Source organism: Nothobranchius furzeri, chromosome 12 (genome assembly GCF_043380555.1).
Source record: "Nothobranchius furzeri strain GRZ-AD chromosome 12, NfurGRZ-RIMD1, whole genome shotgun sequence".
NCBI lineage: Eukaryota > Metazoa > Chordata > Actinopteri > Cyprinodontiformes > Nothobranchiidae > Nothobranchius > Nothobranchius furzeri.
The window spans coordinates 38,712,440-38,726,665 of NC_091752.1; positions in this window are offsets into that span (position 1 = coordinate 38,712,440).

A 14,226-nucleotide genomic window follows, 5' to 3' on the forward strand; every position below is an offset into this window, starting at 1 on the left:
TAGAATGGAACATAATGACATATAGTTCTGAGATGACAGCATGCAGCAGGCCACAGTTCTGCCTTTGTCCTTCTCGCTGTGCTGTAAACAAATGCAGAGTACAACACTGTAACCACAATCCCCATGGGGTTCTGTGGAGCCTCTCGCTCTTGAAATCTATCCCAGTCTTCCTTTCATTTCTCTGTCCCCTCTAGTGTTAGGCCACAGCGGACCAGTTGTGGCTCGGTTGTAATCATAGAGCTGAATGATTTGGCTTGTACCGCCATCGACTAGTTTTGTTGCCACTCTTGTTTTTTGCCTAATCTGCTGGAATTTTCTGGCGTTCCCTTTCCTGATTTGCTCAGTAGCTTCAATCCGAGTCTGAATCAATACGTTCTCTGGGCCGAATTGTTACACAAACCTAACAAAGAACTCAGCAGTGCTGCTTTAAACTTTTCTGCATGAGAGAAAGGTGATTAGCGGGGCACAGCCAGATGATCTGCTCACAAGATGTGTCCACTGACTGCAGACATGTTGCCGCTGACAATTGAAACACGAGTTAGGGAACACATCAAACATGTACTTGATTTGTTTCAACCAAAGTGCTTGCATTTTTCATGGAATATTGATTTAATTTTTCTTCAAATTTTCATTTGTCTCAAGGCAGTGTTAGTGTTTCATCTTGTCCCTCTATTGCAGGGGTGTCTAACTCAAATTGGCACTGGGCCAAAATGAAAAACTGGGACGAAGTCATGGGCCAACCTCAATATTTTTTAAAAAGTGACGGCAAATGTGCAGATTTTCCTTTATCTATAGATTTGAACGGTTGAACCTTTTCATTTGGAAACAAACTTGTTTTTGTTGTAACAATGAATGTGGAATAACCAAAAAACACACGAGCAAATCGATTTTAAATAAAGCACACACACATTAGTGGTATTCGTTACTTATGTCTCAATTTAGTTGAAATATTTTTATTCCTTAAAATCTGCATCTATTCAGCACTTATTCTTATTTTTTATCTTTTGAATCTTTTAAGTGTTTCTATTTTATGTTTTCTTGTTTATTCTTATTTTTACTTTCCTTTGTTGCTCCTGTAAAGAATGTTATTGCTGATGTGACACCAAGCTTTCCCCACTGAGGGACAATTAAGGGATTTTTTATTTTATTTCTATTTCTATTCTATCTGTAATCTGTCCTGTTTTAAAGAAGGTGAAATCTTTTTTCACAGGCCAACAACATAAATAAAAAATAGTAATTCTCTTAAATGAAAATGCAATATCTCACCTATTAACTTTCATTCTTTGGAGCAGAAAAGGTTAATAAAACCAAAATAATTAAATCCCAGTTTTCTCCACTCTGATTTGCTGTGATACTCACCTGTTCCAGCCAGACCTGCATCTGTGGGGTTGGGCTCTGAGCTGAGGAAGGAGTTCATCAGTGGGAAACAGTTGCTCACACAGGTTTGTGCTGCTGGACATGGAGAGCATCTGGACCACACAGTTGTGTCGGGGAGGGGGATAAAAGCTGCAGCAGCCACAGAGTCATAGTCACTTGAGCGTGTCGCTAAACTGAAGTTAAATCATCTTGGTCTGGAAGTTGGTCGCTGCACTTTCTATGTCAGCAGCAAACATTACTGAGCTGTTAAAATCCATTTCTGGGCTTCAAAGTCGGCCAATGCTGAGTAAACGTGGCGCTGAAGAGGAGTGCTTTCAGTTCGTCCGAGGCAGAGGAGGTAACACTGCAGACGCTGATGCTAGTAGCATGGACACTGATGACTGTAAAGACATGCAGGTTTTTCTCCTTGAAGCATCAACATGCTCCATCTTTGTTGAAACATCCTTCCTTCTGCATCAATCTTTCTCTTCCTGGACTTGTTGGGATGATGTGTGGACAGTTATTTTCACTTGTTGCACTAATTAAACACGGAAGCGGATACACTGCGACCGAGTGGTGACTCACTGCACTGGGAACACAATCGCCATGCATTATAGAAAATGTAATTTATAGCCAGTGTGCGCTTAGAAGCGGCATAGACCTATTTTAAGACACTTGAATCTCTTGCAGGCCACATAACATGATGTGGCGGGCCACATCTGGCCCGCGGGCCTTGTGTCTGACACGTGCTCTATTGCAACTGCTGAGCTAATCTGCTGAATCTTTACTCTGTAAAATCATCAACAAATATACTGGACAAATAATGTCCATAAGTTCCAATTACAAGTTTTTGATTGAAAATGAGAGGTTTCCACCACCGCCATTTTGACCGTGTCACATGTCTCGTCACGCCCAGACAATCCAAAAACGGGAAAATAGGTGGAGCTGAGGGTGGGGCTGTTACCGTTGGAACAAATGAACCAATGTAGCTACTTAGTTAACCCAAGCAGCTAAGATGGGCTCCCGGTATTCCGTGCGAGGATGTAGTCATGCTGGTTGCCTGTGGAGATCTATTATGGACTGGGACTGTTAAATTACAAGCAGAGCCTCAGACCGCTGCAATCGTAGTCTGGCGCCGTGGTTTGTACATCAGCTCATGCTCCACGGTCAGAGATCAACGGGTCATCAGCTACATGCTAACCCAAAGCTAACAAAGCTTTTCTGGGCACTTTTAGAAAATATAAAAACACGGTTGAGTGACTCCAAAGTGGAGGCCCTCCCAGCCTGCTTACTAACAAAATGACAGATGAGAAAAATGTGGTTGAGTGACTCAAAAGTGAAGCAACGTCAAACAAAAGGAGCTACAAGTCAAAATGTCCCCACAGGACAAGTTAGTGTAAAGGTTTTTAATGCAGCTGGTCAGGAGATTCATTCTCTGTTACTATTAAATCCTAATCAAACCCACAGCTTCCTGTTGGTCTTTATTTATTTTTATTATTTATCTCTATCCATCTATCACAGTTAAGAGCTAGAGATAGATGCCTCAAATGTCTCACAGGCACTTTAATCTGTTATATATTTAAAATTAATATAAAATAAATTAATTATACAGGGAGTGCAGAATTATTAGGCAAGTTGTATTTTTGAGGAATAATTTTATTATTGAACAACAACCATGTTCTCAATGAACCCAAATAACTCATTAATATCAAAGCTGAATGTTTTTGGAAGTAGTTTTTAGTTTGATTTTAGTTTTAGCAATTTTTTTTTTACCGTGTCCTGTCTGGCTGTGAAGCAAGCAGAATTGATGTCTGAATGCTGGTGACAAGCCTTACAGATTTACTCTCAGGTGGAGCATCAAAGCGTTTGCTTTTAATGTCACGCCTGATACTTAAAACTTTATTGTTATTGTTGTTGAATGCTTTGTAATTCCGACCAGACACGGAGACAGAGGTGAAAGAGAAAGGAAAAGAAAAGGTGGGGAGAGAGGAGGGGGGGGGGGGGGGTTCCACAAAAATAAATGAACAAGAGTCTGCTTCTAGACCTGCAGAAAAAGACAAAAAAAAAGGGGGACACAACAACAATACAACAAGATCTAGCTATCACTGCGTCAACTTGATGAAGAAAATATATAATCAACATTGCTTAACTGAAGAATCACGATAATAAATCACAATGCATTAAGTGCCCACCATAGTCTTAAGACCTGTGTTTAACGTTCCCAAGCCCATACTTTTGAGAGCACCATGTGAGCACCTGTGTGTGTACATGCGCTTGTTTATGTAAGGTTTCTCTATAGGAGCGTCCAACAGAGAGTGTGAGGGACCACAGATCCGCCCCCCAAAGATGCGCAGCAGACGGGGGGAGCTCCAAGTCCCAGAGATCCAGGCGCTGCCCCAGAACACAGGAACCCCAAGGAGACTGCAACCAGGAAGCCCCCCCCCCCAAGAGGCACAGAGGATCGCCCCGGGGGGCCACAACCAGCAGCCGGCAGAGTCCCGGGAGACATCAGCGGCAAGCCCACAGGCCCGCCCGCAGCCTCCCACCCCCTAGCCGGCCGAGCCCGGGACCCAGACCCCAACCGGCAGCCACCGGGATCTATCAGGCAGATGCCTGAAACTTAGACCCCCAGACCCGGTTGCCACGAACACTCAGGCAGACCATGGCACAACCCCTCACACCAGGTGTGGCAGGGGGAGGGGGGACAAAGATCTATATCATCAAGAGAGGTTCCAGGAGAGGGGAGGAGTCAAAGGCCCCACCTGACATATACGATCATACACAAACACAGTCACACACTCCCTCCCTCATGCTCACACATGCACATACAACCCAAGACTTACAAAATGCACGCCGGACACCCACTCATGCTCCCCACACACACACCCTATTCACTCTGGTCCCGGTACTGCTGCACACTGGGTACAACCATCACCGGTAACCAGAGTTTGACCCTTTCTGCTGGGGTGCTGATGAGCAGGATCCCCCGCCCAACGCTGAGCACAGCAACCCACCACCCCAACCAGACGGCCAGATCTCCCTCCTAGCCTCCAGCCCCAGGGAGCCAAGCAACAACAGAGGTGGCTAAGACCCCTAGTCTCCCTCCACCTGCTCCAATATAGTGTTGTGTGATCATGAGGTGTATTCCATGGCTGTGGTGAGTGGGCATTGCGGGCATCATCCGGCCTATGCCAGCTGGTGCCACCGCACCACCCCACTTACACCCTCAGCCATCAGTGTCTAAGTGCAGTTTAAAATTGGAAGTGGGCACCAGCACCCGGGAGGAGGCTGAAATATCCCCCTGCCAAATGCCGTTGAATGTGCTCACTCCCAAGGCCCTAAGTGTGTGTTTGTGTGGAATGTCGTCAGTGGAAGTGTATAAGGTGCAAATAAAATTGGGGGGCAGGTTGCCACAGGAATGCGGAAATGGGGTCCATACCCGCACTCCCTGACTTGCCCAACCCCAAGGTCCTATGTGTATGTTTGTGTGATGATGTGAGGGAGCAGGAGGAGAGAAATATGCGGGGATGGGGAGGAATGGCTGGCTGGGCTTAGCCCTCCAGGGAGCCAGCTCCCCTACTGGCTCCAATAGGCACCTCTGTTGCCAAACCACCACCCAGGGCATGGAGACCCCAGCCCATCCTGCCAGGGCCCAAAGCAGCAGCATTACAGAGCCTCACGGAGTCCAAGGACACCAACCCAGCCCCACCCCAGCAGAATGTCTATGCCCATCCCTGCATTTGCACAACTTCCAGAATATATAAGACATGGGATATCCAGGTAAGGTTGGGTCCTCCCCCTCCTGAACCTCCCCCTCCCCTGTGATGGAACGGCAGAGGAGCCAAGGTGTACCTGAGGCCCCCGAACCCGGGCCAGGCACTGCTGCCTGTTCCTGCCTTCTTCCCGGCAGCATACATGTCAGGACCCGACCCCCAAGGCCCCGCCCAGATCCCCACACGGGGTCGGCCACCCCCTAACCCCGAGCCCCCAGGCCCCCACCCAGACCCGCCCAGGGGCATTGCAGCCGCCAGGCAGTTACCCATGGCCGCTGCCAAGCCCCCCAAGGGGCCCCACTCACAACTGCCAGTAGTCCACCCCCCGAGGCAACCCAAGCACCTCCAGATGGGGGCAACAGCCCCCCAGTCCCAGACACCCCCAGTGAACCCATCTCCAGGGAACATCCGGATACTCCAAACTCAGACCCCACACCCCCCCACCCACACCATCCCGTAGGACAACATCAACGGCCCCCCACCCTCGCTATGTGATGGAACCGATCAAAGGAGACCAGAGAGATTCATCTGAGGTGGAAGCAGAGGCTATATCAAGTGCAATATGATCTAACAAAATATTTCTATACTGGTTAATGCAGAGGGTTTCTCTATTTTTCCAATTCAAGAGGATAGTTTTCTTAGCGATGCATATGGCAGTCAGAACCACGTGAACCAAAGATGTTCCAATCGGGACATCGTCCAGGTTTCCCAGTAAACAAAGAGAGGGGGAAGTTGGGATATGACATTTCAGATATTTTGACAGATCCTCACATACTCTACCCCAAAATTCCTGGACAGGTGGGCAGGACCACAGTGCATGAATGTAATTGTCAGGAATGTTGTTTGTGCTGTGTGTACAGGTGTCAGACGACACAAACCCCATCTTGAACATCCGATGACCTGTATAGTGTACTCTGTGTAGAATTTTATACTGAATTAATTGTAAATTGGGGTGTCTGATCATTTTAAAAGTTTTTAAACAAGTTTGGGACCAGAAGTCCTGGTCAAAGCTAACTGATTGATCCACCTCCCATTTTTCAATAAGGATTACTATTCTATCGTCTATTTTGGACAGTGTCTTATATACTTTAGACAGTGGTTTGGGGGGTTTGAGATTATAAAAGTCTAATACCCTTGGTGGTGTTTGTAATTCTATTTTATTGAGCTTAAATTTTTGTTTGACTACAGATTTAACTTGGTGATATTCTAAAAAGCTATTCTTATCCATTCCAAATTGGGAGACTATTTGATTAAATGGAATGAAGTCCAATCCTTCATATATGTGTTCCAGGTATAGGATTCCTTTATTTTTCCAGTCCGGAAGGTTCATCATTTTGTTGTGTTGCAAAATGTCAAGATTATTCCAGATAGGTGTGCGTCTGCATGGTACTAGTGAAGACTTTGTCATTTTAAGATACTCCCACCATGCCGTCAGAGAAGTGCTGATACTAATACTTTTGAAGCTTTCATGTTTTCTTATGCTTGAGCTAATAAATGGTAAGTCTGAAAGCTCTATCGTATTGCAAAGTGTCTGTTCTATATCTAACCAGGACTCATCTAGTGGGTTATCTTGCAACCATCTTGGTATATATAGCAGCCTGTTGGCTAAGAAATAATAATAAAAGTTGGGTAAATCCAGTCCTCCTCTGTCTTTGGTCTTCTGAAGCGTTTTTAAGCTAATTCGTGGAGGTTTATCCTGCCAAAGGAATTTAGTAATTGAGGAGTCCAGAGATTTAAACCAGTCAGCTGGTGGTTTTTTTGGGATCATCGAGAATAAGTAATTCATTCTGGGTAAGACCATCATTTTAATTGTAGCCACTCTCCCCATGAGTGATATTGGTAAGGATTTCCATCTTGCAAGATCATCTTCCACTTTCCTTAAAAGTGGGATGTAGTTTAGTTTGGTTAGATCTGCTAACTTGGGAGAGATATTAATTCCCAGGTATGTGATATTCCCTGACTCCAATTGTGTATAAAGCAAATTGACAAATGAGAAATTAATTGGTAGAACTGTGGATTTTAACCAGTTTATAGAGTAATCTGAAACTCTGGAAAAAGAGTTTATCAGTTCTATTGCTTGGGAGAGAGAGGATTGAGAATTCTGGAGAAAGAGTAAAACATCATCTGCATAAAGACTGATCTTATGTTCTATTTTCTTACACTTTATCCCTTTAATATCTGTTGTTTGCCTACTTGCTGCTGCTAGTGATTCAATAAAGATAGCAAATAGTGAGGGGGAGAGTGGGCATCCCTGCCTGGTCCCCCTCTGAAGACAGAAGCTAGCTGATATTTGGTCGTTCGTCCTGACACGTGCCGTTGGTGAACTGTATAATGTTTGTAGCCATTTTATGAAGAAGTTCCCAAAACCAAATTTATGTAAAGTTGCAAATAAGAACTTCCAGTTTACTCTATCAAAAGCCTTTTCTGCATCTAGAGATATTATACTAGTTTCTATGTTAATACTGTAAGAGAAATCTATCAAATTAAGTAATCTACGTGAGTTTGTGGATGACTGTCTACCCTTAATGAAACCAGTTTGGTCAGGGTGTATTATGAAGGGGGTTACCTTCTCTAATCTTTTGGCCAGGGCTTTACAAATTATTTTGAGATCAACATTAATAAGAGAAATTGGGCGACAGCTGGTTGGAAATGCTGGGTCTTTGCCTGGTTTTAACAAGAGACTAATATTGGCTGAATTCATGTTTGGCTGTAATTTGCTGCTCTCTTCGATTTCCCTCACCATTCTGAAAAATGTTGGAGCCAGAATGATCCAGAATTCTTTGTAGATTTCTACTGGGAACCCGTCTGGACCTGAAGCTTTCCTATTACTCATGGATTTAAGGGCTTCCTGGAGCTCCGCTGAGGTTAGTGGCGAGTCCAGGACTGTAACTTGGCTGTCTGATAATTTAGGAAGTGTTATCCTGTCAAGGAACTCATTGATCTCATTATCGGATGGGTTTATCTGTGGTGGGTACAACGTTAGGTAAAAGTCTCTGAAGGTGTTGTTTATTCTTTCAGGGTCATTAACTATATTCCCGGTTGAGTCTTTAACAGCAGATATGGTAGTTTTCTCTTTATTTATTTTTAATAGGCCAGCTAAGAATTTACCTGATTTATTACTATGTTCGAAGTTTTCTATTCGTAGTCATTGTGGTAAAAATTGTGTCTTTTTGTCAATAATTCCATGAAGTTCTAGTTTAGCTTTACGTAATTTGCTCATTGACTCTTCTTCTGTGGATGCCTCTAAAGACTTGATGATTTCCTCTAACTCCTGAATACGTTTGTTTTCTGTTTTTTTCTTATGTGATGAGAAAGAGATTATTTAACCTCTCATCACTGCCTTTCCTGCCTCCCAGAGAATAGATGCTGATGTTCCAGGCAGGTCATTATGTTCTAAATATAAAGCCCACTCCTTTTTAAAAAATTCTATAAAACCTTCGTCTTTAAGCAGTGATGTATTAAACCTCCAGTTTCTGCTTGGTGGGATTGTCTTCTTATTTACCAGAGTTAAAGAAACCGGAGCATGGTCGCTGACAACTATGGGGTGTATATCAGTGTCTGAAATGTCAGCCAACAATGAGCTGCTGACTAGAAAATAATCCAAATGTGAGTGAGAGTGATGGACTTGCGAAAAAAAGGATACTCTCTACGGTTAGGATGAAGAGATCGCCATGCATCACAAAGCCCATAATAACTCATGTACTGTTTAACTATATTAGTGGATTGCCAATTGCGCTGAGTCCCAGCTGTACTGAGCCTGTCTGTTAAGGAATTCATCCAAAAATTAAAATCACCTCCAAGTATAAGTGGACAGTCCAAGTGTTCGGAGAGTACATAGAAAACATTATGAAAGAATGGAGGGTCATCAATATTTGGACAGTATATGCTGACAATACATAAGCTTTGGTTCTGTACAGGTATTTTTATTATTATTATTTTTTTTTTACCGTGTCCTGTCTGGCTGTGAAGCAAGCAGAATTGATGTCTGAATGCTGGTGACAAGACTTACAGATTTATTCTCAGGTGGAGCATCAAAGCGTTTGCTTTTAATGTCACGCCTGATACTTAAAACTTTATTGTTATTGTTGTTGAATGCTTTGTAATTCCGACCAGACATGGAGACAGAGGTGAAAGAGAAAGGAAGAGAAAAGGTGGAGAGAGAGGAGGAGGAGGGGGTCCACAAAAATAAACAATGAACAAGAGTCTGCTTCTAGACCTGCAGAAAAAGACAAAAAAAAACAAAAGGACACAAAAAAGGGACACAACAACAATACAACAAGATCTACCTATCACTGTGTCAACTTGATGAAAAAAAAACAAAAAACAATATATATATATATATATATATATATATATATATATATATATATATATATATATATATATATATATAATCAACATTGCTTAACTGAAGAATCACGATAATAAATCACAATGCATTAAGTGCCCCCCATAGTCTTAAGACCTGTGTTTCACGTGCCCAAGCCCATACTTTTGAGAGCACCATGTGAGCACCTGTGTGTACACGCGCTTGTTTATTTAAGGTTTCTCTATAGGAGTGTCCAACAGAGAGTGTGAGGGACCACAGATCCACCCCCCAAAGATGCGCAGGAGACGGGGGGAGCTCCAAGTCCCAGAGATCCAGGCGTTGCCCCAGAATGCAGGAACCCCAAGGAGACTGCAACCAGAAAGGCCCCCGCCCCCCTCGAGAGGCACAGAGGATCGCCCCGGGGGGCCACAACCAGCAGCCGGCAGAGTCCCTGGAGATATCAGCGGCAAGCCCACAGGCCCGCCCGCAGCCTCCCACCCCCTAGCCGGCCGAGCCCGGGACCCAGCGACCCGGGACCCAGGGGCGACCACCCCCGCCGGGGACCCAGCAGAGCCCAGGACCCAGACCCCACCAGGCAGCCACCGGGATCTATCAGGCAGATGCCAAAATCTTAAACCCCCAGACTCGGTTGCCACGAACACTCAGGCAGACCATGGCACAAGCCCTCACACCAGGTGTGGCAAGGGGAGGGTGGACAAAGATCTATATCATCAAGAGAAGTTCCAGGAGAGGGGAGGACCCAAAGGCCCCACCTGACATATACAGTCATACACAAACACAGTCACACACTCCCTCCCTCATGCTCACACATGCACATACAACCCAAGACTTACAAAAATGCACGCCGGACACTCACTCATGCTCCCCATACACACCCTATTAACTCTGGTCCCGGTACTGCTGCACATGGGGTACAACCATCACCGGTAACCAGAGTTTGACCCTTTCTGCTGGGGTGCTGATGAGCAGGCTCCCCCGCCCAACGCTGAGCACAGCAACCCACCACCCCAGACCCCAACCAGACGGCCAGATCTCCCTCCTAGCCTCCAGCCCCAGGAAGCCTAGCAACAACAGAGGTGGCTAAGACCCCTAGTCTACCTCCACCTGCTCCCATATAGTGTTGTGTGATCATGAGGTATATTCCATGGCTATGGTGAGTGGGCAGTGCGGGCATCATCCGGCATATGCCAGCTGATGCCACCGCACCACCCCACTTACACCCTCAGCCATCAGTGTCTAAGCGCGGTTTAAAATTGGAAGTGGGCACCGGCACCCGGGAGGAGGCTGAAATATCCCCCTGCCAAATGCCGTTGAATGTGCTCACTCCCAAGGCCCTAAGTGTGTGTTTGTGTGGAATGTCGTCAGTGGAAGTGTATAAGGTGCAAATAAAATTGGGGGGCAGGTTGCCACAGGAATGCGGAAATGAGGTCCATACCCGCACTCCCTGACTTGCCCACCCCCCAAGGTCCTATGTGTATGTTTGTGTGATGATGTGAGGGAGCAGGAGGAGAGAAATATGCGGGGATGGGGAGGAATGGCTGGTTGGGCTTAGCCCTCCAGGGAGCCAGCTCCCCTACTGGCCCCAATAAGCACCTCTGTTGCCAAACTGCCACCCAGGGCATGGAGACCCCAGCCCATCCTGCCAGGGCCCAAAGCAGCAGCATTACAGAGCCTCACGGAGTCCGAGGGCACCAACCCAGCCCCATCCCAGCAGAATATCTATGCCCACCCTTGCATTTGCACAACTGTACAGATATTTTTAACATTATAAATCTACCCTCTGGATCAGAGACTATGTCCAATACTGTGAAATTGATGTTTTTGTGTATTAAAATAGCTACACCTCTTTGCCTAGAGTTATAGCAGGCAGAGAATATGCTGGGAAACTCAGGTGTTTTAAGTTCATCTGCAGATGTGGCAGATCTAAGAGTCTCTTGTAACAATATTACGTCTGCTTGCACTCTCTTTAGCTGATCAAAAATCTTTAATCTTTTCTCTATGGAGCCAGCTCCATGTACGTTCCATGAGACAAATCTTAGTGCACCCATAGATGTGTGTGTGAGTAGCTAAAATATGACGCCTTCATGTGAATAAGATGGAATAAGTATATAAATGTATAAAATAGTATGTTAATAAATAACAGAAAATTAAATAATAACAATAATAATAATAATAATAATAATAATAAAGATCCAACAGTTTTTGTGGTTGTATTATTTGACGCATAAATTATGATATTTATTGTGCTGTGAATTCAATATATCTGTGTGTGTGTGTGTGCGTGTTTGTGTGCGCGCGTGTGTGTGTGTGCGTGTGTGTGTGTGTCGGGTCTGACGCAGTGTTGGAAAGTTGCGTGGTTGTGCCGTACAGGTGTAAAGGTGCAGAAGCAGCTAAAAAGGAAGGGAAAATACAGATACAGGTTAAAAAAGAAGAACGAACTAAAAAGAAAAGGTGATAGGGGTGTGAGGTGGTGAAAAACAGGTGATCTTATCATCAACAATACGGATTTAGCAGCTGTTTTAATCCTGACGTGATCAAACCCAGTGAATCCTGATAAGAATGATAAATGTCTGACCTGATGTTGGGCTAATACAGCCAGTCAGTCACTCCTCGCTCCTTGTAAAGTTTATAGTCCACATAAAGCTTATCTACCGAGATGACAGCTCTCTTCCCATCCTGGATAAACTTTTTACGCAGCGGAAAGAGGACCCGGCGCCGATCCATAATCTCCTTCGGGAACTGATCATTGACGCTGAAATTTTTCCCTTTGAGCTCTCTTCCGTGACTTTTAACAAGATCCTTCTTCTTAAAATGTTCAAATTTAGCCACGATGGGACGAGGTCTTCTGCTGTCCCCTCTTTTAGCTCCAAGGCGATGTACCCGGTGAAAGGTGATGTTTTTTACCTTTTCTTCGGGTATCTTCATTTCTGTCTGGAGAAAGTTCTTTATTGTTTGCTCGCAGTTCTCCGCCCCTCCCGCCTGCTCCGGCAGGCCTGCGAACACCAGATTATCCCTCATGCTACGGGCCTGAAGGTCCAAACCCGTCTCCTTTAGAGTTTTGTTGTCCTGGGTGATCCGCGTCATTCCCTCTTCCAGGGAAGAAACGGACTCCCGCAGAGACGCGTTCTCAGCAGTGAGCCGCTCAACCTGCTCCTGGCTGAACTCCAGAGATGTTCGGAGGTTCTGAAACTCCTGGTGTAGAACCTCGAGCAGATGAAGTCGCCCCTCAAATCCCAGAAGCCGTTTATCAATAGAATCTAATAATTCTACTATGTCCTTCCGGGGAGATGAGGCCTCAGGCGAGTCCTGAGGACGGCTCCTCTTGGTCCCAGCAGGTGTTTCAGCCTCAGCCGCTGATTTCTTCGGACCCATAACGAATAACTCAAAAACTTTGTCAATATAATTTAATAAACTTTCTAAATGTCCTTCACTTACCTCCATATTGAGTGAGTTATACTTACCAGATGATATTTTCGTTGTCAGTAGTTAAATTAGGCAAAAATGCATCTAAATTGTTTGTGGATGTTTGCTAACGAGCTGCCATCAGCTTCAAAACGCTGCTGTGTCCGGTGATCGGCCGTCAGCGCATGCGCATCTCCTCTTCAAAAGGGATTTCTAAAAACCAAGAGCACCAAGAGTTTTAGCTATTTTAGGGGGATATCTGTGTGTGTAGGTGACCATTACTGTGCATAATTATTAGGAAACTTATAAAAAAAACAAATATATGCCCATTTCAATTATTTATTTTTACCAGTGAAACCAATATAACATCTCCACATTCCCAAATATACATTTCTGACATTCAAAAACAAATCAGTGACCAGTATAGCCACCTTTCTTTGCAAGGACACTCAAAAGCCTGCCATCCATGGATTCTGTCAGTGTTTTGATCTGTTCACCATCAACATTGCATGCAGCAGCAACCACAGCCTCCCAGACACTGTTCAGAGAGGTGTACTGTTTTCCCTCCTTGTAAATCTCACATTTGATGATGGACCACAGGTTCTCAATGGGGTTCAGATCAGGTGAACAAGGAGGCCATGTCATTAGTTTTTCTTCTTTTATACCCTTTCTTGCCAGCCACGCTGTGGAGTACTTGAACACGTGTGATGGAGCATTGTCCTGCATGAAAATCATGTTTTTCTTGAAGAATTCAGACTTCTTCCTGTACCACTGCTTGAAGAAGGTGTCTTCCAGAAACTGGCAGTAGGACTGGGAGTTGAGCTCGACTCCATCCTCAACCCGAAAAGGCCCCACAAGCTCATCTTTGATGATACCAGCCCAAACCAGTACTCCACCTCCACCTTGCTGGCGTCTGAGTCGGACTGGAGCTCTCTGCCCTTTACCAATCCAGCCACGGGCCCATCCATCTGGCCCATCAAGACTCACCCTCATTTCATCAGTCCATAAAACCTTAGAAAACTCAGTCTTGAGATATGTCTTGGCCCAGTCTTGACGTTTCAGCTTGTGTGTCTTGTTCAGTGGTGGTCGTCTTTCAGCCTTTCTTACCTTGGCCATGTCTCTGAGTATTGCACACCTTGTGCTTTTGGGCACTCCAGTGATGTTGCAGCTCTGAAATATGGCCAAACTGGTGGCAAGTGGCATCTTGGCAGCTGCACGCTTGACTTTTCTCAGTTCATGGGCAGTTATTTAGCGCCTTGGTTTGTCCACACGCTTCTTGCGACCCTGTTGACTGTTTTGAATGAAACGCTTGATTGTTCGATGATCACGCTTCAGAAGCTTTGCAATTTTAAGACTGCTGCATCC